General features: G+C 44.8%; 17 non-coding genes across 17 annotated transcripts; all 17 read right to left on the bottom strand.

The window, feature by feature from the left end:
- Nucleotides 1-1,338: 1,338 nt before the first annotated feature.
- On the bottom strand, nt 1,339-1,410 carry trnac-gca (transfer RNA cysteine (anticodon GCA)). Its single transcript has one exon. It is a non-coding gene; the product is annotated as a tRNA-Cys (tRNA).
- Nucleotides 1,411-2,877: 1,467 nt separating this feature from the next.
- Nucleotides 2,878-2,949, bottom strand: trnac-gca (transfer RNA cysteine (anticodon GCA)). Its single transcript has one exon. It is a non-coding gene; the product is annotated as a tRNA-Cys (tRNA).
- A 1,467-nt stretch (nt 2,950-4,416) lies between these two features.
- trnac-gca (transfer RNA cysteine (anticodon GCA)) lies at nt 4,417-4,488 on the bottom strand. The gene has a single exon. It is a non-coding gene; the product is annotated as a tRNA-Cys (tRNA).
- Nucleotides 4,489-5,955: 1,467 nt separating this feature from the next.
- trnac-gca (transfer RNA cysteine (anticodon GCA)) lies at nt 5,956-6,027 on the bottom strand. The gene has a single exon. It is a non-coding gene; the product is annotated as a tRNA-Cys (tRNA).
- Nucleotides 6,028-7,503: 1,476 nt separating this feature from the next.
- trnac-gca (transfer RNA cysteine (anticodon GCA)) lies at nt 7,504-7,575 on the bottom strand. Its single transcript has one exon. It is a non-coding gene; the product is annotated as a tRNA-Cys (tRNA).
- Nucleotides 7,576-9,042: 1,467 nt separating this feature from the next.
- trnac-gca (transfer RNA cysteine (anticodon GCA)) lies at nt 9,043-9,114 on the bottom strand. The gene has a single exon. It is a non-coding gene; the product is annotated as a tRNA-Cys (tRNA).
- Nucleotides 9,115-10,581: 1,467 nt separating this feature from the next.
- Nucleotides 10,582-10,653, bottom strand: trnac-gca (transfer RNA cysteine (anticodon GCA)). Its single transcript has one exon. It is a non-coding gene; the product is annotated as a tRNA-Cys (tRNA).
- Nucleotides 10,654-12,120: 1,467 nt separating this feature from the next.
- Nucleotides 12,121-12,192, bottom strand: trnac-gca (transfer RNA cysteine (anticodon GCA)). The gene has a single exon. It is a non-coding gene; the product is annotated as a tRNA-Cys (tRNA).
- Nucleotides 12,193-13,659: 1,467 nt separating this feature from the next.
- trnac-gca (transfer RNA cysteine (anticodon GCA)) lies at nt 13,660-13,731 on the bottom strand. Its single transcript has one exon. It is a non-coding gene; the product is annotated as a tRNA-Cys (tRNA).
- Nucleotides 13,732-15,199: 1,468 nt separating this feature from the next.
- trnac-gca (transfer RNA cysteine (anticodon GCA)) lies at nt 15,200-15,271 on the bottom strand. Its single transcript has one exon. It is a non-coding gene; the product is annotated as a tRNA-Cys (tRNA).
- Nucleotides 15,272-16,728: 1,457 nt separating this feature from the next.
- On the bottom strand, nt 16,729-16,800 carry trnac-gca (transfer RNA cysteine (anticodon GCA)). Its single transcript has one exon. It is a non-coding gene; the product is annotated as a tRNA-Cys (tRNA).
- A 1,467-nt stretch (nt 16,801-18,267) lies between these two features.
- Nucleotides 18,268-18,339, bottom strand: trnac-gca (transfer RNA cysteine (anticodon GCA)). Its single transcript has one exon. It is a non-coding gene; the product is annotated as a tRNA-Cys (tRNA).
- A 1,457-nt stretch (nt 18,340-19,796) lies between these two features.
- Nucleotides 19,797-19,868, bottom strand: trnac-gca (transfer RNA cysteine (anticodon GCA)). The gene has a single exon. It is a non-coding gene; the product is annotated as a tRNA-Cys (tRNA).
- A 1,456-nt stretch (nt 19,869-21,324) lies between these two features.
- Nucleotides 21,325-21,396, bottom strand: trnac-gca (transfer RNA cysteine (anticodon GCA)). The gene has a single exon. It is a non-coding gene; the product is annotated as a tRNA-Cys (tRNA).
- A 1,466-nt stretch (nt 21,397-22,862) lies between these two features.
- trnac-gca (transfer RNA cysteine (anticodon GCA)) lies at nt 22,863-22,934 on the bottom strand. The gene has a single exon. It is a non-coding gene; the product is annotated as a tRNA-Cys (tRNA).
- Nucleotides 22,935-24,390: 1,456 nt separating this feature from the next.
- On the bottom strand, nt 24,391-24,462 carry trnac-gca (transfer RNA cysteine (anticodon GCA)). The gene has a single exon. It is a non-coding gene; the product is annotated as a tRNA-Cys (tRNA).
- A 1,467-nt stretch (nt 24,463-25,929) lies between these two features.
- On the bottom strand, nt 25,930-26,001 carry trnac-gca (transfer RNA cysteine (anticodon GCA)). The gene has a single exon. It is a non-coding gene; the product is annotated as a tRNA-Cys (tRNA).
- Between the last annotated feature and the right edge of the window lie 1,317 nt (nt 26,002-27,318).

Below are 27,318 nucleotides of genomic sequence, written 5' to 3'. Positions count from 1 at the left end.
TTCAAAAATGGCAAAAACATTTATGCAGTGTAAATTTTCAGCTCTTCAAAATCATCAATGATTTTCACATTGGAAATAAAATTGTTTGCAGTTGCACAAGGATCAGTAACCAGAGGACACAAATTTAAGGTGATTGACAAAAGAACAAGAGGCGACATCACAAAACATTTGCTGACAAATTGAGCTCTTGTGATCTGGAATCCACTGCCTGCACGTGTGATGCAAGCAGATTCAATAGTAACTTTCAATAGGAAATTCCTGAAAGGGATCCATCAACAGGGAAACAGAAGGGGAGTGCGATTAATTACACAGCTCTGCCAAACACACAACACAGGCAAAATGGGCAAAATGTTCGCCTTGAAAGCGATATCAATCCAGGATAATTATGGACACGGTGAAGAGGAAGGTATGTGTAGGTTAGATTTATTGTGATAGGATAGGAGTTCATGAGAGGGAACATGGATACAAACCAGGGACCTCTTGAGGTGTAGTCAAATGCTCCAGCCCCTCTCAGATAACAAGTGTCCCATGAGCTTCAATGCAAATTAACTAACAGATACCACCATGAGCTTTCCGCACAAGGTCCAGCCTTTCTTCATTGGGGCACCTTTCAAGCCGAGCCAGATATTCACCCAATCCTCACAATGCCGCAATCCATGCCCACAGCCTCATTCCCGGCACGAGGTCATTAACATATGGGGGATGGTCTCGCTGGCCTGTGCTTCAGATTAATGCCCGTCTGGGGACAAAACCCTGCTGTGCGAGAAAGAGATGGTTCGTCCACTGCCAGTGGAAAGTTTTCAAACTCAATATAAATCTCCCACTTTTCTTGGTGCACTGCTTCGCTCTGACAATGCTTCCCTAGTCTGCTTGCTCTATTCATCCACTGAGGCTCAGTGGTAGCACTCACAGTACTGAGTCAAAAGTTTGTGGGTTCAAGCTCACCCACTCTAAAGATGTGAGCACCCAACCCAGGCTAAGACTTCAGTTTCATACAGACGGAAGTGCTGCCTTATTGCAGGGGCCATTTTTCAGATGATATGTGAAAATGAGGCCTTGCCTGCCTTGTCAGCCTTGTCAGGTGATCATAAAAGATCTCACGGCACTAATTGAAGGTCAGCTGAGATGTCCTGGGCTGAACTAGCAAGCAAAGCAGATTGTGTTTTCATTAATCCCACTGCCGTTTGTGGGAGCTTGCTGTTTGCAACCACTTGCTCGCTGCCTCCATCACCAAAACTCCAATCGACCTTCATCACCACAAGGATTCACTTGTGGCAAATAGTGCTTACGGTCACTGAGGAGCACAGAATGATTAGTTGTACAACATGAATGACTCTGAGGGGGCATCTGGATTTGAACCAGGGACCTCTTGATCTGCAGTCAAATGCTCTACCACTGAGCTATACCCCCAGGCACAGGCTGATGTGCTTGTGTTCATCATACAATGTTGCATAGTGCAGAAAACCACAAGGTAAATGAAAAAATGGCTGAATTCAAGGAATTACGAAGTCATGCTAATCGTTGCTTTAAAAAGTCGCTCGACCTTCTTTCAAAAATGGCAAAAACATTTATGCAGTGTGAATTTTCAGCTCTTCAAAATCATCAATGATTTTCACATTGGAAATAAAATTGTTTGCAGTTGCACAAGGATCAGTAACCAGAGGACACAAATTTAAGGTGATTGACAAAAGAACAAGAGGCGACATCACAAAACATTTGCTGACAAATTGAGCTCTTGTGATCTGGAATCCACTGCCTGCACGTGTGATGGAAGCAGATTCAATAGTAACTTTCAATAGGAAATTCCTGAAAGGGATCCATCAACAGGGAAACAGAAGGGGAGTGCGATTAATTACACAGCTCTGCCAAACACACAACACAGGCAAAATGGGAAAAATGTTCGCCTTGAAAGCGATATCAATCCAGGATAATTATGGACACGGTGAAGAGGAAGGTATGTGTAGGTTAGATTTATTGTGATAGGATAGGAGTTCATGAGAGGGAACATGGATACAAACCAGGGACCTCTTGAGGTGTAGTCAAATGCTCCAGCCCCTCTCAGATAACAAGTGTCCCATGAGCTTCAATGCAAATTAACTAACAGATATCACCATGAGCTTTCCGCACAAGGTCCAGCCTTTCTTCATTGGGGCACCTTTCAAGCCGAGCCAGATATTCACCCAATCCTCACAATGCCGCAATCCATGCCCACAGCCTCATTCCCGGCACGAGGTCATTAACATATGGGGGATGGTCTCGCTGGCCTGTGCTTCAGATTAATGCCCGTCTGGGGACAAAACCCTGCTGTGCGAGAAAGAGATGGTTCGTCCACTGCCAGTGGAAAGTTTTCAAACTCAATATAAATCTCCCACTTTTCTTGGTGCACTGCTTCGCTCTGACAATGCTTCCCTAGTCTGCTTGCTCTATTCATCCACTGAGGCTCAGTGGTAGCACTCACAGTACTGAGTCAAAAGTTTGTGGGTTCAAGCTCACCCACTCTAAAGATGTGAGCACCCAACCCAGGCTAAGACTTCAGTTTCATACAGACGGAAGTGCTGCCTTATTGCAGGGGCCATTTTTCAGATGATATGTGAAAATGAGGCCTTGCCTGCCTTGTCAGGTGATCATAAAAGATCTCACAGCACTAATTGAAGGTCAGCTGAGATGTCCTGGGCTGAACCAGCAAGCAAAGCAGATTGTGTTTTCATTAATCCCACTGCCGTTTGTGGGAGCTTGCTGTTTGCAACCACTTGCTCGCTGCCTCCATCACCAAAACTCCAATCGACCTTCATCACCAAAAGGATTCACTTGTGGCAAATAGTGCTTATGGTCACTGAGGAGCACAGAATGATTAGTTGTGCAACATGAATGACTCTGAGGGGGCATCTGGATTTGAACCAGGGACCTCTTGATCTGCAGTCAAATGCTCTACCACTGAGCTATACCCCCAGGCACAGGCTGATGTGCTTGTGTTCATCATACAATGTTGCATAGTGCAGAAAACCACAAGGTAAATGAAAAAATGGCTGAATTCAAGGAATTACGAAGTCATGCTAATCGTTGCTTTAAAAAGTCGCTCGACCTTCTTTCAAAAATGGCAAAAACATTTATGCAGTGTAAATTTTCAGCTCTTCAAAATCATCAATGATTTTCACATTGGAAATAAAATTGTTTGCAGTTGCACAAGGATCAGTAACCAGAGGACACAAATTTAAGGTGATTGACAAAAGAACAAGAGGCGACATCACAAAACATTTGCTGACAAATTGAGCTCTTGTGATCTGGAATCCACTGCCTGCACGTGTGATGGAAGCAGATTCAATAGTAACTTTCAATAGGAAATTCCTGAAAGGGATCCATCAACAGGGAAACAGAAGGGGAGTGCGATTAATTACACAGCTCTGCCAAACACACAACACAGGCAAAATGGGAAAAATGTTCGCCTTGAAAGCGATATCAATCCAGGATAATTATGGACACGGTGAAGAGGAAGGTATGTGTAGGTTAGATTTATTGTGATAGGATAGGAGTTCATGAGAGGGAACATGGATACAAACCAGGGACCTCTTGAGGTGTAGTCAAATGCTCCAGCCCCTCTCAGATAACAAGTGTCCCATGAGCTTCAATGCAAATTAACTAACAGATATCACCATGAGCTTTCCGCACAAGGTCCAGCCTTTCTTCATTGGGGCACCTTTCAAGCCGAGCCAGATATTCACCCAATCCTCACAATGCCGCAATCCATGCCCACAGCCTCATTCCCGGCACGAGGTCATTAACATATGGGGGAAGGTCTCGCTGGCCTATGCTTCAGATTAATGCCCGTCTGGGGACAAAACCCTGCTGTGCGAGAAAGAGATGGTTCGTCCACTGCCAGTGGAAAGTTTTCAAACTCAATATAAATCTCCCACTTTTCTTGGTGCACTGCTTCGCTCTGACAATGCTTCCCTAGTCTGCTTGCTCTATTCATCCACTGAGGCTCAGTGGTAGCACTCACAGTACTGAGTCAAAAGTTTGTGGGTTCAAGCTCACCCACTCTAAAGATGTGAGCACCCAACCCAGGCTAAGACTTCAGTTTCATACAGACGGAAGTGCTGCCTTATTGCAGGGGCCATTTTTCAGATGATATGTGAAAATGAGGCCTTGCCTGCCTTGTCAGGTGATCATAAAAGATCTCACAGCACTAATTGAAGGTCAGCTGAGATGTCCTGGGCTGAACCAGCAAGCAAAGCAGATTGTGTTTTCATTAATCCCACTGCCGTTTGTGGGAGCTTGCTGTTTGCAACCACTTGCTCGCTGCCTCCATCACCAAAACTCCAATCGACCTTCATCACCAAAAGGATTCACTTGTGGCAAATAGTGCTTATGGTCACTGAGGAGCACAGAATGATTAGTTGTGCAACATGAATGACTCTGAGGGGGCATCTGGATTTGAACCAGGGACCTCTTGATCTGCAGTCAAATGCTCTACCACTGAGCTATACCCCCAGGCACAGGCTGATGTGCTTGTGTTCATCATACAATGTTGCATAGTGCAGAAAACCACAAGGTAAATGAAAAAATGGCTGAATTCAAGGAATTACGAAGTCATGCTAATCGTTGCTTTAAAAAGTCGCTCGACCTTCTTTCAAAAATGGCAAAAACATTTATGCAGTGTAAATTTTCAGCTCTTCAAAATCATCAATGATTTTCACATTGGAAATAAAATTGTTTGCAGTTGCACAAGGATCAGTAACCAGAGGACACAAATTTAAGGTGATTGACAAAAGAACAAGAGGCGACATCACAAAACATTTGCTGACAAATTGAGCTCTTGTGATCTGGAATCCACTGCCTGCACGTGTGATGGAAGCAGATTCAATAGTAACTTTCAATAGGAAATTCCTGAAAGGGATCCATCAACAGGGAAACAGAAGGGGAGTGCGATTAATTACACAGCTCTGCCAAACACACAACACAGGCAAAATGGGCAAAATGTTCGCCTTGAAAGCGATATCAATCCAGGATAATTATGGACACGGTGAAGAGGAAGGTATGTGTAGGTTAGATTTATTGTGATAGGATAGGAGTTCATGAGAGGGAACATGGATACAAACCAGGGACCTCTTGAGGTGTAGTCAAATGCTCCAGCCCCTCTCAGATAACAAGTGTCCCATGAGCTTCAATGCAAATTAACTAACAGATATCACCATGAGCTTTCCGCACAAGGTCCAGCCTTTCTTCATTGGGGCACCTTTCAAGCCGAGCCAGATATTCACCCAATCCTCACAATGCCGCAATCCATGCCCACAGCCTCATTCCCGGCACGAGGTCATTAACATATGGGGGATGGTCTCGCTGGCCTGTGCTTCAGATTAATGCCCGTCTGGGGACAAAACCCTGCTGTGCGAGAAAGAGATGGTTCGTCCACTGCCAGTGGAAAGTTTTCAAACTCAATATAAATCTCCCACTTTTCTTGGTGCACTGCTTCGCTCTGACAATGCTTCCCTAGTCTGCTTGCTCTATTCATCCACTGAGGCTCAGTGGTAGCACTCACAGTACTGAGTCAAAAGTTTGTGGGTTCAAGCTCACCCACTCTAAAGATGTGAGCACCCAACCCAGGCTAAGACTTCAGTTTCATACAGACGGAAGTGCTGCCTTATTGCAGGGGCCATTTTTCAGATGATATGTGAAAATGAGGCCTTGCCTGCCTTGTCAGGTGATCATAAAAGATCTCACAGCACTAATTGAAGGTCAGCTGAGATGTCCTGGGCTGAACCAGCAAGCAAAGCAGATTGTGTTTTCATTAATCCCACTGCCGTTTGTGGGAGCTTGCTGTTTGCAACCACTTGCTCGCTGCCTCCATCACCAAAACTCCAATCGACCTTCATCACCAAAAGGATTCACTTGTGGCAAATAGTGCTTATGGTCACTGAGGAGCACAGAATGATTAGTTGTGCAACATGAATGACTCTGAGGGGGCATCTGGATTTGAACCAGGGACCTCTTGATCTGCAGTCAAATGCTCTACCACTGAGCTATACCCCCAGGCACAGGCTGATGTGCTTGTGTTCATCATACAATGTTGCATAGTGCAGAAAACCACAAGGTAAATGAAAAAATGGCTGAATTCAAGGAATTACGAAGTCATGCTAATCGTTGCTTTAAAAAGTCGCTCGACCTTCTTTCAAAAATGGCAAAAACATTTATGCAGTGTAAATTTTCAGCTCTTCAAAATCATCAATGATTTTCACATTGGAAATAAAATTGTTTGCAGTTGCACAAGGATCAGTAACCAGAGGACACAAATTTAAGGTGATTGACAAAAGAACAAGAGGCGACATCACAAAACATTTGCTGACAAATTGAGCTCTTGTGATCTGGAATCCACTGCCTGCACGTGTGATGGAAGCAGATTCAATAGTAACTTTCAATAGGAAATTCCTGAAAGGGATCCATCAACAGGGAAACAGAAGGGGAGTGCGATTAATTACACAGCTCTGCCAAACACACAACACAGGCAAAATGGGAAAAATGTTCGCCTTGAAAGCGATATCAATCCAGGATAATTATGGACACGGTGAAGAGGAAGGTATGTGTAGGTTAGATTTATTGTGATAGGATAGGAGTTCATGAGAGGGAACATGGATACAAACCAGGGACCTCTTGAGGTGTAGTCAAATGCTCCAGCCCCTCTCAGATAACAAGTGTCCCATGAGCTTCAATGCAAATTAACTAACAGATACCACCATGAGCTTTCCGCACAAGGTCCAGCCTTTCTTCATTGGGGCACCTTTCAAGCCGAGCCAGATATTCACCCAATCCTCACAATGCCGCAATCCATGCCCACAGCCTCATTCCCGGCACGAGGTCATTAACATATGGGGGATGGTCTCGCTGGCCTGTGCTTCAGATTAATGCCCGTCTGGGGACAAAACCCTGCTGTGCGAGAAAGAGATGGTTCGTCCACTGCCAGTGGAAAGTTTTCAAACTCAATATAAATCTCCCACTTTTCTTGGTGCACTGCTTCGCTCTGACAATGCTTCCCTAGTCTGCTTGCTCTATTCATCCACTGAGGCTCAGTGGTAGCACTCACAGTACTGAGTCAAAAGTTTGTGGGTTCAAGCTCACCCACTCTAAAGATGTGAGCACCCAACCCAGGCTAAGACTTCAGTTTCATACAGACGGAAGTGCTGCCTTATTGCAGGGGCCATTTTTCAGATGATATGTGAAAATGAGGCCTTGCCTGCCTTGTCAGCCTTGTCAGGTGATCATAAAAGATCTCACGGCACTAATTGAAGGTCAGCTGAGATGTCCTGGGCTGAACCAGCAAGCAAAGCAGATTGTGTTTTCATTAATCCCACTGCCGTTTGTGGGAGCTTGCTGTTTGCAACCACTTGCTCGCTGCCTCCATCACCAAAACTCCAATCGACCTTCATCACCACAAGGATTCACTTGTGGCAAATAGTGCTTACGGTCACTGAGGAGCACAGAATGATTAGTTGTACAACATGAATGACTCTGAGGGGGCATCTGGATTTGAACCAGGGACCTCTTGATCTGCAGTCAAATGCTCTACCACTGAGCTATACCCCCAGGCACAGGCTGATGTGCTTGTGTTCATCATACAATGTTGCATAGTGCAGAAAACCACAAGGTAAATGAAAAAATGGCTGAATTCAAGGAATTACGAAGTCATGCTAATCGTTGCTTTAAAAAGTCGCTCGACCTTCTTTCAAAAATGGCAAAAACATTTATGCAGTGTGAATTTTCAGCTCTTCAAAATCATCAATGATTTTCACATTGGAAATAAAATTGTTTGCAGTTGCACAAGGATCAGTAACCAGAGGACACAAATTTAAGGTGATTGACAAAAGAACAAGAGGCGACATCACAAAACATTTGCTGACAAATTGAGCTCTTGTGATCTGGAATCCACTGCCTGCACGTGTGATGGAAGCAGATTCAATAGTAACTTTCAATAGGAAATTCCTGAAAGGGATCCATCAACAGGGAAACAGAAGGGGAGTGCGATTAATTACACAGCTCTGCCAAACACACAACACAGGCAAAATGGGCAAAATGTTCGCCTTGAAAGCGATATCAATCCAGGATAATTATGGACACGGTGAAGAGGAAGGTATGTGTAGGTTAGATTTATTGTGATAGGATAGGAGTTCATGAGAGGGAACATGGATACAAACCAGGGACCTCTTGAGGTGTAGTCAAATGCTCCAGCCCCTCTCAGATAACAAGTGTCCCATGAGCTTCAATGCAAATTAACTAACAGATATCACCATGAGCTTTCCGCACAAGGTCCAGCCTTTCTTCATTGGGGCACCTTTCAAGCCGAGCCAGATATTCACCCAATCCTCACAATGCCGCAATCCATGCCCACAGCCTCATTCCCGGCATGAGGTCATTAACATATGGGGGATGGTCTCGCTGGCCTGTGCTTCAGATTAATGCCCGTCTGGGGACAAAACCCTGCTGTGCGAGAAAGAGATGGTTCGTCCACTGCCAGTGGAAAGTTTTCAAACTCAATATAAATCTCCCACTTTTCTTGGTGCACTGCTTCGCTCTGACAATGCTTCCCTAGTCTGCTTGCTCTATTCATCCACTGAGGCTCAGTGGTAGCACTCACAGTACTGAGTCAAAAGTTTGTGGGTTCAAGCTCACCCACTCTAAAGATGTGAGCACCCAACCCAGGCTAAGACTTCAGTTTCATACAGACGGAAGTGCTGCCTTATTGCAGGGGCCATTTTTCAGATGATATGTGAAAATGAGGCCTTGCCTGCCTTGTCAGGTGATCATAAAAGATCTCACAGCACTAATTGAAGGTCAGCTGAGATGTCCTGGGCTGAACCAGCAAGCAAAGCAGATTGTGTTTTCATTAATCCCACTGCCGTTTGTGGGAGCTTGCTGTTTGCAACCACTTGCTCGCTGCCTCCATCACCAAAACTCCAATCGACCTTCATCACCAAAAGGATTCACTTGTGGCAAATAGTGCTTATGGTCACTGAGGAGCACAGAATGATTAGTTGTGCAACATGAATGACTCTGAGGGGGCATCTGGATTTGAACCAGGGACCTCTTGATCTGCAGTCAAATGCTCTACCACTGAGCTATACCCCCAGGCACAGGCTGATGTGCTTGTGTTCATCATACAATGTTGCATAGTGCAGAAAACCACAAGGTAAATGAAAAAATGGCTGAATTCAAGGAATTACGAAGTCATGCTAATCGTTGCTTTAAAAAGTCGCTCGACCTTCTTTCAAAAATGGCAAAAACATTTATGCAGTGTAAATTTTCAGCTCTTCAAAATCATCAATGATTTTCACATTGGAAATAAAATTGTTTGCAGTTGCACAAGGATCAGTAACCAGAGGACACAAATTTAAGGTGATTGACAAAAGAACAAGAGGCGACATCACAAAACATTTGCTGACAAATTGAGCTCTTGTGATCTGGAATCCACTGCCTGCACGTGTGATGGAAGCAGATTCAATAGTAACTTTCAATAGGAAATTCCTGAAAGGGATCCATCAACAGGGAAACAGAAGGGGAGTGCGATTAATTACACAGCTCTGCCAAACACACAACACAGGCAAAATGGGAAAAATGTTCGCCTTGAAAGCGATATCAATCCAGGATAATTATGGACACGGTGAAGAGGAAGGTATGTGTAGGTTAGATTTATTGTGATAGGATAGGAGTTCATGAGAGGGAACATGGATACAAACCAGGGACCTCTTGAGGTGTAGTCAAATGCTCCAGCCCCTCTCAGATAACAAGTGTCCCATGAGCTTCAATGCAAATTAACTAACAGATATCACCATGAGCTTTCCGCACAAGGTCCAGCCTTTCTTCATTGGGGCACCTTTCAAGCCGAGCCAGATATTCACCCAATCCTCACAATGCCGCAATCCATGCCCACAGCCTCATTCCCGGCACGAGGTCATTAACATATGGGGGAAGGTCTCGCTGGCCTATGCTTCAGATTAATGCCCGTCTGGGGACAAAACCCTGCTGTGCGAGAAAGAGATGGTTCGTCCACTGCCAGTGGAAAGTTTTCAAACTCAATATAAATCTCCCACTTTTCTTGGTGCACTGCTTCGCTCTGACAATGCTTCCCTAGTCTGCTTGCTCTATTCATCCACTGAGGCTCAGTGGTAGCACTCACAGTACTGAGTCAAAAGTTTGTGGGTTCAAGCTCACCCACTCTAAATATGTGAGCACCCAACCCAGGCTAAGACTTCAGTTTCATACAGACGGAAGTGCTGCCTTATTGCAGGGGCCATTTTTCAGATGATATGTGAAAATGAGGCCTTGCCTGCCTTGTCAGGTGATCATAAAAGATCTCACAGCACTAATTGAAGGTCAGCTGAGATGTCCTGGGCTGAACCAGCAAGCAAAGCAGATTGTGTTTTCATTAATCCCACTGCCGTTTGTGGGAGCTTGCTGTTTGCAACCACTTGCTCGCTGCCTCCATCACCAAAACTCCAATCGACCTTCATCACCAAAAGGATTCACTTGTGGCAAATAGTGCTTATGGTCACTGAGGAGCACAGAATGATTAGTTGTGCAACATGAATGACTCTGAGGGGGAATCTGGATTTGAACCAGGGACCTCTTGATCTGCAGTCAAATGCTCTACCACTGAGCTATACCCCCAGGCACAGGCTGATGTGCTTGTGTTCATCATACAATGTTGCATAGTGCAGAAAACCACAAGGTAAATGAAAAAATGGCTGAATTCAAGGAATTACGAAGTCATGCTAATCGTTGCTTTAAAAAGTCGCTCGACCTTCTTTCAAAAATGGCAAAAACATTTATGCTGTGTAAATTTTCAGCTCTTCAAAATCATCAATGATTTTCACATTGGAAATAAAATTGTTTGCAGTTGCACAAGGATCAGTAACCAGAGGACACAAATTTAAGGTGATTGACAAAAGAACAAGAGGCGACATCACAAAACATTTGCTGACAAATTGAGCTCTTGTGATCTGGAATCCACTGCCTGCACGTGTGATGGAAGCAGATTCAATAGTAACTTTCAATAGGAAATTCCTGAAAGGGATCCATCAACAGGGAAACAGAAGGGGAGTGCGATTAATTACACAGCTCTGCCAAACACACAACACAGGCAAAATGGGAAAAATGTTCGCCTTGAAAGCGATATCAATCCAGGATAATTATGGACACGGTGAAGAGGAAGGTATGTGTAGGTTAGATTTATTGTGATAGGATAGGAGTTCATGAGAGGGAACATGGATACAAACCAGGGACCTCTTGAGGTGTAGTCAAATGCTCCAGCCCCTCTCAGATAACAAGTGTCCCATGAGCTTCAATGCAAATTAACTAACAGATATCACCATGAGCTTTCCGCACAAGGTCCAGCCTTTCTTCATTGGGGCACCTTTCAAGCCGAGCCAGATATTCACCCAATCCTCACAATGCCGCAATCCATGCCCACAGCCTCATTCCCGGCACGAGGTCATTAACATATGGGGGATGGTCTCGCTGGCCTGTGCTTCAGATTAATGCCCGTCTGGGGACAAAACCCTGCTGTGCGAGAAAGAGATGGTTCGTCCACTGCCAGTGGAAAGTTTTCAAACTCAATATAAATCTCCCACTTTTCTTGGTGCACTGCTTCGCTCTGACAATGCTTCCCTAGTCTGCTTGCTCTATTCATCCACTGAGGCTCAGTGGTAGCACTCACAGTACTGAGTCAAAAGTTTGTGGGTTCAAGCTCACCCACTCTAAAGATGTGAGCACCCAACCCAGGCTAAGACTTCAGTTTCATACAGACGGAAGTGCTGCCTTATTGCAGGGGCCATTTTTCAGATGATATGTGAAAATGAGGCCTTGCCTGCCTTGTCAGGTGATCATAAAAGATCTCACAGCACTAATTGAAGGTCAGCTGAGATGTCCTGGGCTGAACCAGCAAGCAAAGCAGATTGTGTTTTCATTAATCCCACTGCCGTTTGTGGGAGCTTGCTGTTTGCAACCACTTGCTCGCTGCCTCCATCACCAAAACTCCAATCGACCTTCATCACCAAAAGGATTCACTTGTGGCAAATAGTGCTTATGGTCACTGAGGAGCACAGAATGATTAGTTGTGCAACATGAATGACTCTGAGGGGGCATCTGGATTTGAACCAGGGACCTCTTGATCTGCAGTCAAATGCTCTACCACTGAGCTATACCCCCAGGCACAGGCTGATGTGCTTGTGTTCATCATACAATGTTGCATAGTGCAGAAAACCACAAGGTAAATGAAAAAATGGCTGAATTCAAGGAATTACGAAGTCATGCTAATCGTTGCTTTAAAAAGTCGCTCGACCTTCTTTCAAAAATGGCAAAAACATTTATGCAGTGTAAATTTTCAGCTCTTCAAAATCATCAATGATTTTCACATTGGAAATAAAATTGTTTGCAGTTGCACAAGGATCAGTAACCAGAGGACACAAATTTAAGGTGATTGACAAAAGAACAAGAGGCGACATCACAAAACATTTGCTGACAAATTGAGCTCTTGTGATCTGGAATCCACTGCCTGCACGTGTGATGGAAGCAGATTCAATAGTAACTTTCAATAGGAAATTCCTGAAAGGGATCCATCAACAGGGAAACAGAAGGGGAGTGCGATTAATTACACAGCTCTGCCAAACACACAACACAGGCAAAATGGGAAAAATGTTCGCCTTGAAAGCGATATCAATCCAGGATAATTATGGACACGGTGAAGAGGAAGGTATGTGTAGGTTAGATTTATTGTGATAGGATAGGAGTTCATGAGAGGGAACATGGATACAAACCAGGGACCTCTTGAGGTGTAGTCAAATGCTCCAGCCCCTCTCAGATAACAAGTGTCCCATGAGCTTCAATGCAAATTAACTAACAGATATCACCATGAGCTTTCCGCACAAGGTCCAGCCTTTCTTCATTGGGGCACCTTTCAAGCCGAGCCAGATATTCACCCAATCCTCACAATGCCGCAATCCATGCCCACAGCCTCATTCCCGGCACGAGGTCATTAACATATGGGGGATGGTCTCGCTGGCCTGTGCTTCAGATTAATGCCCGTCTGGGGACAAAACCCTGCTGTGCGAGAAAGAGATGGTTCGTCCACTGCCAGTGGAAAGTTTTCAAACTCAATATAAATCTCCCACTTTTCTTGGTGCACTGCTTCGCTCTGACAATGCTTCCCTAGTCTGCTTGCTCTATTCATCCACTGAGGCTCAGTGGTAGCACGCACAGTACTGACTCAAAAGTTTGTGGGTTCAAGCTCACCCACTCTAAAGGCGTGAGCACCCAACCCAGGCTAAGACTTCAGTTTCATACAGACGGAAGTGCTGCCTTATTGCAGGGGCCATTTTTCAGATGATATGTGAAAATGAGGCCTTGCCTGCCTTGTCAGGTGATCATAAAAGATCTCACGGCACTAATTGAAGGTCAGCTGAGATGCCCTGGGCTGAACCAGCAAGCAAAGCAGATTGTGTTTTCATTAATCCCACTGCAGTTTGTGGGAGCTTGCTGTTTGCAACCACTTGCTCGCTGCCTCCATCAACAAAACTCCAACTGACCTTCATCACCACAAGGATTCACTTGTGGCAAATAGTGCTTATGGTCACTGAGGAGCACAGAATGATTAGTTGTGCAACATAAATGACTCTGAGGGGGAATCTGGATTTGAACCAGGTACCTCTTGATCTGCAGTCAAATGCTCTACCACTGAGCTATACCCCCAGGCACAGGCTAATGTGCTTGTGTTCATCATACAATGTTGCATAGTGCAGAAAACCACAAGGGAAATGAAAAAATGGCTGCATTCAAGGAATTACGAAGTCATGCTAATCGTTGCTTTAAAAAGTCGCTCGACCTTCTTTCAAAAATGGCAAAAACATTTATGCAGTGTGAATTTTCAGCTCTTCAAAATCATCAATGATTTTCACATTGGAAATAAAATTGTTTGCAGTTGCACAAGGATCAGTAACCAGAGGACACAAATTTAAGGTGATTGACAAAAGAACAAGAGGCGACATCACAAAACATTTGCTGACAAATTGAGCTCTTGTGATCTGGAATCCACTGCCTGCACGTGTGATGGAAGCAGATTCAATAGTAACTTTCAATAGAAAATTCCTGAAAGGGATCCATCAACAGGGAAACACAAGGGGAGTGCGATTAATTACACAGCTCTGCCAAACACACAACACAGGCAAAATGGGAAAAATGTTCGACTTGAAAGCGATATCAATCCAGGATAATTATGGACACGGTGAAGAGGAAGGTATGTGTAGGTTAGATTTACTGTGATAGGATAGGAGTTCATGAGAGGGAACATGGATACAAACCAGGGACCTCTTGAGGTGCAGTCAAATGCTCCAGCCACTCTCAGATAACAAATGTCCCATGAGCTTCAAAAGCAAATTAACTAACAGATATCACCATGAGCTTTCCGCACAAGGTCCAGCCTTTCTTCATTGGGGCACCTTTCAAGCCGAGCCAGATATTCACCCAATCCTCACAATGCCGCAATCCATGCCCACAGCCTCATTCCCGGCACGAGGTCATTAACATATGGGGGATGGTCTCGCTGGCCTGTGCTTCAGATTAATGCCCGTCTGGGGACAAAACCCTGCTGTGCGAGAAAGAGATGGTTCGTCCACTGCCAGTGGAAAGTTTTCAAACTCAATATAAATCTCCCACTTTTCTTGGTGCACTGCTTCGCTCTGACAATGCTTCCCTAGTCTGCTTGCTCTATTCATCCACTGAGGCTCAGTGGTAGCACGCACAGTACTGACTCAAAAGTTTGTGGGTTCAAGCTCACCCACTCTAAAGGCGTGAGCACCCAACCCAGGCTAAGACTTCAGTTTCATACAGACGGAAGTGCTGCCTTATTGCAGGGGCCATTTTTCAGATGATATGTGAAAATGAGGCCTTGCCTGCCTTGTCAGGTGATCATAAAAGATCTCACGGCACTAATTGAAGGTCAGCTGAGATGCCCTGGGCTGAACCAGCAAGCAAAGCAGATTGTGTTTTCATTAATCCCACTGCAGTTTGTGGGAGCTTGCTGTTTGCAACCACTTGCTCGCTGCCTCCATCAACAAAACTCCAACTGACCTTCATCACCACAAGGATTCACTTGTGGCAAATAGTGCTTATGGTCACTGAGGAGCACAGAATGATTAGTTGTGCAACATAAATGACTCTGAGGGGGAATCTGGATTTGAACCAGGTACCTCTTGATCTGCAGTCAAATGCTCTACCACTGAGCTATACCCCCAGGCACAGGCTAATGTGCTTGTGTTCATCATACAATGTTGCATAGTGCAGAAAACCACAAGGGAAATGAAAAAATGGCTGCATTCAAGGAATTACGAAGTCATGCTAATCGTTGCTTTAAAAAGTCGCTCGACCTTCTTTCAAAAATGGCAAAAACATTTATGCAGTGTGAATTTTCAGCTCTTCAAAATCATCAATGATTTTCACATTGGAAATAAAATTGTTTGCAGTTGCACAAGGATCAGTAACCAGAGGACACAAATTTAAGGTGATTGACAAAAGAACAAGAGGCGACATCACAAAACATTTGCTGACAAATTGAGCTCTTGTGATCTGGAATCCACTGCCTGCACGTGTGATGGAAGCAGATTCAATAGTAACTTTCAATAGAAAATTCCTGAAAGGGATCCATCAACAGGGAAACACAAGGGGAGTGCGATTAATTACACAGCTCTGCCAAACACACAACACAGGCAAAATGGGAAAAATGTTCGACTTGAAAGCGATATCAATCCAGGATAATTATGGACACGGTGAAGAGGAAGGTATGTGTAGGTTAGATTTACTGTGATAGGATAGGAGTTCATGAGAGGGAACATGGATACAAACCAGGGACCTCTTGAGGTGCAGTCAAATGCTCCAGCCACTCTCAGATAACAAATGTCCCATGAGCTTCAAAAGCAAATTAACTAACAGATATCACCATGAGCTTTCCGCACAAGGTCCAGCCTTTCTTCATTGGGGCACCTTTCAAGCCGAGCCAGATATTCACCCAATCCTCACAATGCCGCACTCCATGCCCACAGCCTCATTCCCGGCACAAGGTCATTAACATATGGGGGAAGGTCTCGCTGGCCTGTGCTTCAGATTAATGCCCGTCTGGGGACAAAACCCTGCTGTGCGAGGAAGAGATGGTTCGTCCACTGCCAGTGGAAAGTTTTCAAACTCAATATAAATCTCCCACTTTTCTTGGTGCACTGCTTCGCTCTGACAATGCTTCCCTAGTCTGCTTGCTCTATTCATCCACTGAGGCTCAGTGGTAGCACGCACAGTACTGACTCAAAAGTTTGTGGGTTCAAGCTCACCCACTCTAAAGACGTGAGCACCCAACCCAGGCTAAGACTTCAGTTTCATACAGACGGAAGTGCTGCCTATTGCAGGGGCCATTTGTCAGATGATATGTGAAAATGAGGCCTTGCCTGCCTTGTCAGGTGATCATAAAAGATCTCACGGCACTAATTGAAGGTCAGCTGAGATGTCCTGGGCTGAACCAGCAAGCAAAGCAGATTGTGTTTTCATTAATCCCACTGCAGTTTGTGGGAGCTTGCTGTTTGCAACCACTTGCTCGCTGCCTCCATCACCAAAAATCCAATCGACCTTCATCACCACTTGTGGTGAATAGTGCTTATGGTCACTGAGGAGCACAGAATGATTGGTTGTGCAACATGAATGACTCTGAAGGGGCATCTGGACTTGAACCAGGGACGTCTTGATCTGCAGTCAAATGCTCTACCACTGAGCTATACCCCCAGGCACAGGCTGATGTGCTTGTGTTCATCATACAATGTTGCATAGTGCAGAAAACCACAAGGTAAATGAAAAAATGGCTGAATTCAAGGAATTACGAAGTCATGCTAATCGTTGCTTTAAAAAGTCGCTCGACCTTCTTTCAAAAATGGCAAAAACATTTATGCAGTGTAAATTTTCAGCTCTTCAAAATCATCAATGATTTTCACATTGGAAATAAAATTGTTTGCAGTTGCACAAGGATCAGTAACCAGAGGACACAAATTTAAGGTGATTGACAAAAGAACAAGAGGCGACATCACAAAACATTTGCTGACAAATTGAGCTCTTGTGATCTGGAATCCACTGCCTGCACGTGTGATGGAAGCAGATTCAATAGTAACTTTCAATAGGAAATTCCTGAAAGGGATCCATCAACAGGGAAACAGAAGGGGAGTGCGATTAATTACACAGCTCTGCCAAACACACAACACAGGCAAAATGGGCAAAATGTTCGCCTTGAAAGCGATATCAATCCAGGATAATTATGGACACGGTGAAGAGGAAGGTATGTGTAGGTTAGATTTATTGTGATAGGATAGGAGTTCATGAGAGGGAACATGGATACAAACCAGGGACCTCTTGAGGTGTAGTCAAATGCTCCAGCCCCTCTCAGATAACAAGTGTCCCATGAGCTTCAATGCAAATTAACTAACAGATATCACCATGAGCTTTCCGCACAAGGTCCAGCCTTTCTTCATTGGGGCACCTTTCAAGCCGAGCCAGATATTCACCCAATCCTCACAATGCCGCAATCCATGCCCACAGCCTCATTCCCGGCACGAGGTCATTAACATATGGGGGATGGTCTCGCTGGCCTGTGCTTCAGATTAATGCCCGTCTGGGGACAAAACCCTGCTGTGCGAGAAAGAGATGGTTCGTCCACTGCCAGTGGAAAGTTTTCAAACTCAATATAAATCTCCCACTTTTCTTGGTGCACTGCTTCGCTCTGACAATGCTTCCCTAGTCTGCTTGCTCTATTCATCCACTGAGGCTCAGTGGTAGCACGCACAGTACTGACTCAAAAGTTTGTGGGTTCAAGCTCACCCACTCTAAAGGCGTGAGCACCCAACCCAGGCTAAGACTTCAGTTTCATACAGACGGAAGTGCTGCCTTATTGCAGGGGCCATTTTTCAGATGATATGTGAAAATGAGGCCTTGCCTGCCTTGTCAGGTGATCATAAAAGATCTCACGGCACTAATTGAAGGTCAGCTGAGATGCCCTGGGCTGAACCAGCAAGCAAAGCAGATTGTGTTTTCATTAATCCCACTGCAGTTTGTGGGAGCTTGCTGTTTGCAACCACTTGCTCGCTGCCTCCATCAACAAAACTCCAACTGACCTTCATCACCACAAGGATTCACTTGTGGCAAATAGTGCTTATGGTCACTGAGGAGCACAGAATGATTAGTTGTGCAACATAAATGACTCTGAGGGGGAATCTGGATTTGAACCAGGTACCTCTTGATCTGCAGTCAAATGCTCTACCACTGAGCTATACCCCCAGGCACAGGCTAATGTGCTTGTGTTCATCATACAATGTTGCATAGTGCAGAAAACCACAAGGGAAATGAAAAAATGGCTGCATTCAAGGAATTACGAAGTCATGCTAATCGTTGCTTTAAAAAGTCGCTCGACCTTCTTTCAAAAATGGCAAAAACATTTATGCAGTGTGAATTTTCAGCTCTTCAAAATCATCAATGATTTTCACATTGGAAATAAAATTGTTTGCAGTTGCACAAGGATCAGTAACCAGAGGACACAAATTTAAGGTGATTGACAAAAGAACAAGAGGCGACATCACAAAACATTTGCTGACAAATTGAGCTCTTGTGATCTGGAATCCACTGCCTGCACGTGTGATGGAAGCAGATTCAATAGTAACTTTCAATAGAAAATTCCTGAAAGGGATCCATCAACAGGGAAACACAAGGGGAGTGCGATTAATTACACAGCTCTGCCAAACACACAACACAGGCAAAATGGGAAAAATGTTCGACTTGAAAGCGATATCAATCCAGGATAATTATGGACACGGTGAAGAGGAAGGTATGTGTAGGTTAGATTTACTGTGATAGGATAGGAGTTCATGAGAGGGAACATGGATACAAACCAGGGACCTCTTGAGGTGCAGTCAAATGCTCCAGCCACTCTCAGATAACAAATGTCCCATGAGCTTCAAAAGCAAATTAACTAACAGATATCACCATGAGCTTTCCGCACAAGGTCCAGCCTTTCTTCATTGGGGCACCTTTCAAGCCGAGCCAGATATTCACCCAATCCTCACAATGCCGCACTCCATGCCCACAGCCTCATTCCCGGCACAAGGTCATTAACATATGGGGGAAGGTCTCGCTGGCCTGTGCTTCAGATTAATGCCCGTCTGGGGACAAAACCCTGCTGTGCGAGGAAGAGATGGTTCGTCCACTGCCAGTGGAAAGTTTTCAAACTCAATATAAATCTCCCACTTTTCTTGGTGCACTGCTTCGCTCTGACAATGCTTCCCTAGTCTGCTTGCTCTATTCATCCACTGAGGCTCAGTGGTAGCACGCACAGTACTGACTCAAAAGTTTGTGGGTTCAAGCTCACCCACTCTAAAGACGTGAGCACCCAACCCAGGCTAAGACTTCAGTTTCATACAGACGGAAGTGCTGCCTATTGCAGGGGCCATTTGTCAGATGATATGTGAAAATGAGGCCTTGCCTGCCTTGTCAGGTGATCATAAAAGATCTCACGGCACTAATTGAAGGTCAGCTGAGATGTCCTGGGCTGAACCAGCAAGCAAAGCAGATTGTGTTTTCATTAATCCCACTGCAGTTTGTGGGAGCTTGCTGTTTGCAACCACTTGCTCGCTGCCTCCATCACCAAAAATCCAATCGACCTTCATCACCACTTGTGGTGAATAGTGCTTATGGTCACTGAGGAGCACAGAATGATTGGTTGTGCAACATGAATGACTCTGAGGGGGCATCTGGATTTGAACCAGGGACCTCTTGATCTGCAGTCAAATGCTCTACCACTGAGCTATACCCCCAGGCACAGGCTGATGTGCTTGTGTTCATCATACAATGTTGCATAGTGCAGAAAACCACAAGGTAAATGAAAAAATGGCCGAATTCAAGGAATTACAAAGTCATGCTAATCGTTGCTTTAAAAAGTCGCTCGACTTTCTTTCAAAAATGGCAAAAACATTTATGCAGTGTGAATTTTCAGCTCTTCAAAATCATCAATGATTTTCACATTGGAAATAAAATTGTTTGCAGTTGCACAAGGATCAGTAACCAGAGGACACAAATTTAAGGTGATTGACAAAAGAACAAGAGGCGACATCACAAAACATTTGCTGACAAATTGAGCTCTTGTGATCTGGAATCCACTGCCTGCATGTGTGATGGAAGCAGATTCAATAGTAACTTTCAATAGGAAATTCCTGAAAGGGATCCATCAACAGGGAAACAGAAGGGGAGTGCGATTAATTACACAGCTCTGCCAAACACACAACACAGGCAAAATGGGAAAAATGTTCGCCTTGAAAGCGATATCAATCCAGGATAATTATGGACACGGTGAAGAGGAAGGTATGTGTAGGTTAGATTTATTGTGATAGGATAGGAGTTCATGAGAGGGAACATGGATACAAACCAAGGACCTCTTGAGGTGCAGTCAAATGCTCCATCCCCTCTCAGATAACAAGTGTCCCATGAGCTTCAATGCAAATTAACTAACAGATATCACCATGAGCTTTCCGCACAAGGTCCAGCCTTTCTTCATTGGGGCACCTTTCAAGCCGAGCCAGATATTCACCCAATCCTCACAATGCCGCACTCCATGCCCACAGCCTCATTCCCGGCACAAGGTCATTAACATATGGGGGAAGGTCTCGCTGGCCTGTGCTTCAGATTAATGCCCGTCTGGGGACAAAACCCTGCTGTGCGAGAAAGAGATGGTTCGTCCACTGCCAGTGGAAAGTTTTCAAACTCAATATAAATCTCCCACTTTTCTTGGTGCACTGCTTCGCTCTGACAATGCTTCCCTACTCTGCTTGCTCTATTCATCCACTGAGGCTCAGTGGTAGCACTCACAGTACTGAGTCAAAAGTTTGTGGGTTCAAGCTCACCCACTCTAAAGACGTGAGCACCCAACCCAGGCTAAGACTTCAGTTTCATACAGACGGAAGTGCTGCCTATTGCAGGGGCCATTTGTCAGATGATATGTGAAAATGAGGCCTTGCCTGCCTTGTCAGGTGATCATAAAAGATCTCACGGCACTAATTGAAGGTCAGCTGAGATGTCCTGGGCTGAACCAGCAAGCAAAGCAGATTGTGTTTTCATTAATCCCACTGCAGTTTGTGGGAGCTTGCTGTTTGCAACCACTTGCTCGCTGCCTCCATCACCAAAAATCCAATCGACCTTCATCACCACTTGTGGTGAATAGTGCTTATGGTCACTGAGGAGCACAGAATGATTGGTTGTGCAACATGAATGACTCTGAGGGGGCATCTGGATTTGAACCAGGGACCTCTTGATCTGCAGTCAAATGCTCTACCACTGAGCCATACCCCCAGGCACAGGCTAATGTGCTTGTGTTCATCATACAATGTTGCATAGTGCAGAAAACCACAAGGTAAATGAAAAAATGGCCGAATTCAAGGAATTACAAAGTCATGCTAATCGTTGCTTTAAAAAGTCGCTCGACTTTCTTTCAAAAATGGCAAAAACATTTATGCAGTGTGAATTTTCAGCTCTTCAAAATCATCAATGATTTTCACATTGGAAATAAAATTGTTTGCAGTTGCACAAGGATCAGTAACCAGAGGATACAAATTTAAGGTGATTGACAAAAGAACAAGAGGCGACATCACAAAACATTTGCTGACAAATTGAGCTCTTGTGATCTGGAATCCACTGCCTGCATGTGTGATGGAAGCAGATTCAATAGTAACTTTCAATAGGAAATTCCTGAAAGGGATCCATCAACAGGGAAACAGAAGGGGAGTGCGATTAATTACACAGCTCTGCCAAACACACAACACAGGCAAAATGGGAAAAATGTTCGCCTTGAAAGCGATATCAATCCAGGATAATTATGGACACGGTGAAGAGGAAGGTATGTGTAGGTTAGATTTATTGTGATAGGATAGGAGTTCATGAGAGGGAACATGGATACAAACCAAGGACCTCTTGAGGTGCAGTCAAATGCTCCAGCCCCTCTCAGATAACAAGTGTCCCATGAGCTTCAATGCAAATTAACTAACAGATATCACCAAAAGCTTTCCGCACAAGGTCCAGCCTTTCTTCATTGGGGCACCTTTCAAGCCGAGCCAGATATTCACCCAATCCTCACAATGCCGCACTCCATGCCCACAGCCTCATTCCCGGCACAAGGTCATTAACATATGGGGGAAGGTCTCGCTGGCCTGTGCTTCAGATTAATGCCCGTCTGGGGAAAAAACCCTGCTGTGCGAGAAAGAGATGGTTCGTCCACTGCCAGTGGAAAGTTTTCAAACTCAATATAAATCTCCCACTTTTCTTGGTGCACTGCTTCGCTCTGACAATGCTTCCCTACTCTGCTTGCTCTATTCATCCACTGAGGCTCAGTGGTAGCACTCACAGTACTGAGTCAAAAGTTTGTGGGTTCAAGCTCACCCACTCTAAAGACGTGAGCACCCAACCCAGGCTAAGACTTCAGTTTCATGCAGACGGAAGTGCTGCCTATTGCAGGGGCCATTTTTCAGATGATATGTGAAAATGAGGCCTTGCCTGCCTTGTCAGGTGATCATAAAAGATCTCACGGCACTAATTGAAGGTCAGCTGAGATGTCCTGGGCTGAACCAGCAAGCAAAGCAGATTGTGTTTTCATTAATCCCACTGCAGTTTGTGGGAGCTTGCTGTTTGCAACCACTTGCTCGCTGCCTCCATCACCAAAACTCCAATCGACCTTCATCACCACAAGGATTCACTTGTGGCAAATAGTGCTTATGGTCACTGAGGAGCACAGAATGATTGGTTGTGCAACATGAATGACTCTGAGGGGGCATCTGGATTTGAACCAGGGACCTCTTGATCTGCAGTCAAATGCTCTACCACTGAGCTATACCCCCAGGCACAGGCTAATGTGCTTGTGTTCATCATACAATGTTGCATAGTGCAGAAAACCACAAGGTAAATGAAAAAATGGCCGAATTCAAGGAATTACAAAGTCATGCTAATCGTTGCTTTAAAAAGTCGCTCGACTTTCTTTCAAAAATGGCAAAAACATTTATGCAGTGTGAATTTTCAGCTCTTCAAAATCATCAATGATTTTCACATTGGAAATAAAATTGTTTGCAGTTGCACAAGGATCAGTAACCAGAGGACACAAATTTAAGGTGATTGACAAAAGAACAAGAGGCGACATCACAAAACATTTGTTGACAAATTGAGCTCTTGTGATCTGGAATCCACTGCCTGCACGTGTGATGGAAGCAGATTCAATAGTAACTTTCAATAGGAAATTCCTGAAAGGGATCCATCAACAGGGAAACAGAAGGGGAGTGCGATTAATTACACAGCTCTGCCAAACACACAACACAGGCAAAATGGGAAAAATGTTCGCCTTGAAAGCGATATCAATCCAGGATAATTATGGACACGGTGAAGAGGAAGGTATGTGTAGGTTAGATTTATTGTGATAGGATAGGAGTTCATGAGAGGGAACATGGATACAAACCAAGGACCTCTTGAGGTGCAGTCAAATGCTCCATCCCCTCTCAGATAACAAGTGTCCCATGAGCTTCAATGCAAATTAACTAACAGATATCACCATGAGCTTTCCGCACAAGGTCCAGCCTTTCTTCATTGGGGCACCTTTCAAGCCGAGCCAGATATTCACCCAATCCTCACAATGCCGCACTCCATGCCCACAGCCTCATTCCCGGCACAAGGTCATTAACATATGGGGGAAGGTCTCGCTGGCCTGTGCTTCAGATTAATGCCCGTCTGGGGACAAAACCCTGCTGTGCGAGAAAGAGATGGTTCGTCCACTGCCAGTGGAAAGTTTTCAAACTCAATATAAATCTCCCACTTTTCTTGGTGCACTGCTTCGCTCTGACAATGCTTCCCTACTCTGCTTGCTCTATTCATCCACTGAGGCTCAGTGGTAGCACTCACAGTACTGAGTCAAAAGTTTGTGGGTTCAAGCTCACCCACTCTAAAGACGTGAGCACCCAACCCAGGCTAAGACTTCAGTTTCATACAGACGGAAGTGCTGCCTATTGCAGGGGCCATTTGTCAGATGATATGTGAAAATGAGGCCTTGCCTGCCTTGTCAGGTGATCATAAAAGATCTCACGGCACTAATTGAAGGTCAGCTGAGATGTCCTGGGCTGAACCAGCAAGCAAAGCAGATTGTGTTTTCATTAATCCCACTGCAGTTTGTGGGAGCTTGCTGTTTGCAACCACTTGCTCGCTGCCTCCATCACCAAAAATCCAATCGACCTTCATCACCACTTGTGGTGAATAGTGCTTATGGTCACTGAGGAGCACAGAATGATTGGTTGTGCAACATGAATGACTCTGAGGGGGCATCTGGATTTGAACCAGGGACCTCTTGATCTGCAGTCAAATGCTCTACCACTGAGCTATACCCCCAGGCACAGGCTAATGTGCTTGTGTTCATCATACAATGTTGCATAGTGCAGAAAACCACAAGGTAAATGAAAAAATGGCCGAATTCAAGGAATTACAAAGTCATGCTAATCGTTGCTTTAAAAAGTCGCTCGACTTTCTTTCAAAAATGGCAAAAACATTTATGCAGTGTGAATTTTCAGCTCTTCAAAATCATCAATGATTTTCACATTGGAAATAAAATTGTTTGCAGTTGCACAAGGATCAGTAACCAGAGGACACAAATTTAAGGTGATTGACAAAAGAACAAGAGGCGACATCACAAAACATTTGCTGACAAATTGAGCTCTTGTGATCTGGAATCCACTGCCTGCATGTGTGATGGAAGCAGATTCAATAGTAACTTTCAATAGGAAATTCCTGAAAGGGATCCATCAACAGGGAAACAGAAGGGGAGTGCGATTAATTACACAGCTCTGCCAAACACACAACACAGGCAAAATGGGAAAAATGTTCGCCTTGAAAGCGATATCAATCCAGGATAATTATGGACACGGTGAAGAGGAAGGTATGTGTAGGTTAGATTTATTGTGATAGGATAGGAGTTCATGAGAGGGAACATGGATACAAACCAAGGACCTCTTGAGGTGCAGTCAAATGCTCCAGCCCCTCTCAGATAACAAGTGTCCCATGAGCTTCAATGCAAATTAACTAACAGATATCACCAAAAGCTTTCCGCACAAGGTCCAGCCTTTCTTCATTGGGGCACCTTTCAAGCCGAGCCAGATATTCACCCAATCCTCACAATGCCGCACTCCATGCCCACAGCCTCATTCCCGGCACAAGGTCATTAACATATGGGGGAAGGTCTCGCTGGCCTGTGCTTCAGATTAATGCCCGTCTGGGGAAAAAACCCTGCTGTGCGAGAAAGAGATGGTTCGTCCACTGCCAGTGGAAAGTTTTCAAACTCAATATAAATCTCCCACTTTTCTTGGTGCACTGCTTCGCTCTGACAATGCTTCCCTACTCTGCTTGCTCTATTCATCCACTGAGGCTCAGTGGTAGCACTCACAGTACTGAGTCAAAAGTTTGTGGGTTCAAGCTCACCCACTCTAAAGACGTGAGCACCCAACCCAGGCTAAGACTTCAGTTTCATGCAGACGGAAGTGCTGCCTTATTGCAGGGGCCATTTTTCAGATGATATGTGAAAATGAGGCCTTGCCTGCCTTGTCAGGTGATCATAAAAGATCTCACGGCACTAATTGAAGGTCAGCTGAGATGTCCTGGGCTGAACCAGCAAGCAAAGCAGATTGTGTTTTCATTAATCCCACTGCAGTTTGTGGGAGCTTGCTGTTTGCAACCACTTGCTCGCTGCCTCCATCACCAAAACTCCAATCAACCTTCATCACCACAAGGATTCACTTGTGGCAAATAGTGCTTATGGTCACTGAGGAGCACAGAATGATTGGTTGTGCAACATGAATGACTCTGAGGGGGCATCTGGATTTGAACCAGGGACCTCTTGATCTGCAGTCAAATGCTCTACCACTGAGCTATACCCCCAGGCACAGGCTAATGTGCTTGTGTTCATCATACAATGTTGCATAGTGCAGAAAACCACAAGGTAAATGAAAAAATGGCCGAATTCAAGGAATTACAAAGTCATGCTAATCGTTGCTTTAAAAAGTCGCTCGACTTTCTTTCAAAAATGGCAAAAACATTTATGCAGTGTGAATTTTCAGCTCTTCAAAATCATCAATGATTTTCACATTGGAAATAAAATTGTTTGCAGTTGCACAAGGATCAGTAACCAGAGGACACAAATTTAAGGTGATTGACAAAAGAACAAGAGGCGACATCACAAAACATTTGCTGACAAATTGAGCTCTTGTGATCTGGAATCCACTGCCTGCACGTGTGATGGAAGCAGATTCAATAGTAACTTTCAATAGGAAATTCCTGAAAGGGATCCATCAACAGGGAAACAGAAGGGGAGTGCGATTAATTACACAGCTCTGCCAAACACACAACACAGGCAAAATGGGAAAAATGTTCGCCTTGAAAGCGATATCAATCCAGGATAATTATGGACACGGTGAAGAGGAAGGTATGTGTAGGTTAGATTTATTGTGATAGGATAGGAGTTCATGAGAGGGAACATGGATACAAACCAAGGACCTCTTGAGGTGCAGTCAAATGCTCCATCCCCTCTCAGATAACAAGTGTCCCATGAGCTTCAATGCAAATTAACTAACAGATATCACCATGAGCTTTCCGCACAAGGTCCAGCCTTTCTTCATTGGGGCACCTTTCAAGCCGAGCCAGATATTCACCCAATCCTCACAATGCCGCACTCCATGCCCACAGCCTCATTCCCGGCACAAGGTCATTAACATATGGGGGAAGGTCTCGCTGGCCTGTGCTTCAGATTAATGCCCGTCTGGGGACAAAACCCTGCTGTGCGAGAAAGAGATGGTTCGTCCACTGCCAGTGGAAAGTTTTCAAACTCAATATAAATCTCCCACTTTTCTTGGTGCACTGCTTCGCTCTGACAATGCTTCCCTACTCTGCTTGCTCTATTCATCCACTGAGGCTCAGTGGTAGCACTCACAGTACTGAGTCAAAAGTTTGTGGGTTCAAGCTCACCCACTCTAAAGACGTGAGCACCCAACCCAGGCTAAGACTTCAGTTTCATACAGACGGAAGTGCTGCCTATTGCAGGGGCCATTTGTCAGATGATATGTGAAAATGAGGCCTTGCCTGCCTTGTCAGGTGATCATAAAAGATCTCACGGCACTAATTGAAGGTCAGCTGAGATGTCCTGGGCTGAACCAGCAAGCAAAGCAGATTGTGTTTTCATTAATCCCACTGCAGTTTGTG

Source organism: Pristiophorus japonicus, chromosome 21 (assembly GCF_044704955.1).
Source record: "Pristiophorus japonicus isolate sPriJap1 chromosome 21, sPriJap1.hap1, whole genome shotgun sequence".
Taxonomy (NCBI): Eukaryota; Metazoa; Chordata; class Chondrichthyes; family Pristiophoridae; genus Pristiophorus; species Pristiophorus japonicus.
This window is presented reverse-complemented; position numbering and strand designations above follow the sequence as displayed.